Source organism: Schistocerca gregaria, unplaced genomic scaffold (assembly GCF_023897955.1).
Source record: "Schistocerca gregaria isolate iqSchGreg1 unplaced genomic scaffold, iqSchGreg1.2 ptg000590l, whole genome shotgun sequence".
Lineage (NCBI taxonomy): Eukaryota > Metazoa > Arthropoda > Insecta > Orthoptera > Acrididae > Schistocerca > Schistocerca gregaria.
In genome coordinates this window covers 65001-67500 of record NW_026061980.1, presented here as the reverse complement: position 1 = coordinate 67500, position 2500 = coordinate 65001, and positions in this window count along the sequence as shown.

Genomic DNA, 2500 nt, shown 5'->3' with positions numbered 1-2500 from the left:
AAGGCATCGAACCAACCCACCACCTGACACCAGCCAAACGTACATCCTGATTTGACACATCTCTGGCAACCTAACCCACGTTGGCCCTTAACCTAACCCACGTTGGCCCTTAACCTAACCCACGTTGGCCCTTAACCTAACCCACGTTGGCCCTTAACCTAACCCACGTTGGCCCTTAACCTAACCCACGTTGGCCCTTAACCTAACCCACGTTGGCCCTTAACCTAACCCACGTTGGCCCTTAACCTAACCCACGTTGGCCCTTAACCTAACCCACGTTGGCCCTTAACCTAACCCACGTTGGCCCTTAACCTAACCCACATTGGCCCTTAACCTAACCCACGTTGGCCCTTAACCTAACCCACGTTGGCCCTTAACCTAACCCACGTTGGCCCTTAACCTAACCCACGTTGGCCCCTTAACCTAACCCACGTTGGCACCTTAACCTAAGTTACGCTGCACCTTAACCCAAGTTACGCTGCACCTTAACCCAAGTTACGCTGCACCTTAACCCAAGTTACGCTGCACCTTAACCCAAGTTACGCTGCACCTTAACCCAAGTTACGCTGCACCTTAACCCAAGTTACGCTGCACCTTAACCCAAGTTACGCTGCACCTTAACCCAAGTTACGCTGCACCTTAACCCAAGTTACGCTGCACCTTAACCCAAGTTACGCTGCACCTTAACCCAAGTTACGCTGCACCTTAACCCAAGTTACGCTGCACCTTAACCCAAGTTACGCTGCACCTTAACCCAAGTTACGCTGCACCTTAACCCAAGTTACGCTGCACCTTAACCCAAGTTACGCTGCACCTTAACCCAAGTTACGCTGCACCTTAACCCAAGTTACGCTGCACCTTAACCCAAGTTACGCTGCACCTTAACCCAAGTTACGCTGCACCTTAACCCAAGTTACGCTGCACCTTAACCCAAGTTACGCTGCACCTTAACCCAAGTTACGCTGCACCTTAACCCAAGTTACGCTGCACCTTAACCCAAGTTACGCTGCACCTTAACCCAAGTTACGCTGCACCTTAACCCAAGTTACGCTGCACCTTAACCCAAGTTACGCTGCACCTTAACCCAAGTTACGCTGCACCTTAACCCAAGTTACGCTGCACCTTAACCCAAGTTACGCTGCACCTTAACCCAAGTTACGCTGCACCTTAACCTAACTTACGCTGCACCTTAACCTAACTTACGCTGCACCTTAACCTAACTTACGCTGCACCTTAACCTAACTTACACTGCACCTTAACCTAACTTACGCTGCACCTTAACCTAACTTACACTGCACCTTAACCTAACTTACACTGCACCTTAACTGTCACATGTAACGTCACAGGAATGTAGCTTTGCCTAACAGCAACCCTCTGAACATAGTTCACTGCTTGGATCCTCTGGTGTCATGTGTATTTCTTGATGCCATGGTGCGTACCCTCACATAAAGGTCTTTCGAGTGTTGCGTACTTTCTACACAGTCCCGCTAACCACTGGAAGGGTGTACCGCTACAGAACGAATATCGCCCTCCCCTCCTGCCCTTCCAAGCTGGTCGGTCAGGCGTTTGTTTGTGAAATGAGCCTTGCAGCTGTTCAGTTGCATTCGGTTGTCGATGCAGTCAGTGTACGTTGTGGTACGGCCTGTGTGGACTGTCCGCTGATGTACGCGTAACCCACACTGATCATCCGTCGTTACGTACTGAGTGACATAATGTGGCACATGCTTGACCGTACACCGGCTGCGCCCTACAATGGCGAATCATAAGGGCCATATGTTGTGCACGATGCTACTTGTCTCGTCTCCCCATTACAGCGAGATTGCACTGTTGTACGCCGTACAGACATGTGGTAGGTAGGTACGGACGAAAGTATTGCATGTTGGCCCCCCCCCCCCCCCCCCTCCTCCCTCTGCCGGGAATCAGCGTGAGCCGTCTGTTGATGTAGCGACGAGGGTTTTCCTATTTAATCGTATTGCCCCACACAACATGATAGCACGGTGGACCGCGTTCCACATCTGCGACATGCTACAGAGGCCGGTTGACAGTCGACCGCGCAAGGGACATTGCACACGTGCGCGGACCATCTTCCACGTGTTCTCTCGTGTACATGCCGCAGTGTGTATGTGGGCTGATGTAGCGTGTCGTGACACATAACATGCAGGCATGCCAGAATCGTAGATTTCGCAAATGTAGATTGACGTATACGTTTGCTGCCAAAGATCCGCAAATGAACTGGAAATCAGTTGTTGAGCGGTTGTTCGCGCTGCAGGTGCATCGGTGATAGCGACGATCGGTACATCTATGAACCGGTTGTTTCGGCGGTACCCGCCATGCCCCCGAACCTGAGTTGGCCATGTGGGTATGAAGCGATACGAGGCTGTGGCTTGGCGGGACAGTCCCCGGCCGGTGAGGGGGGGCCGCCCGGCGTGCTGGCCGCGCGCTGCGTGAGCGCACGCACTACAGCCGGCTGGTGGGGGGCGCCCAGTGGCAGGAGCGCCGG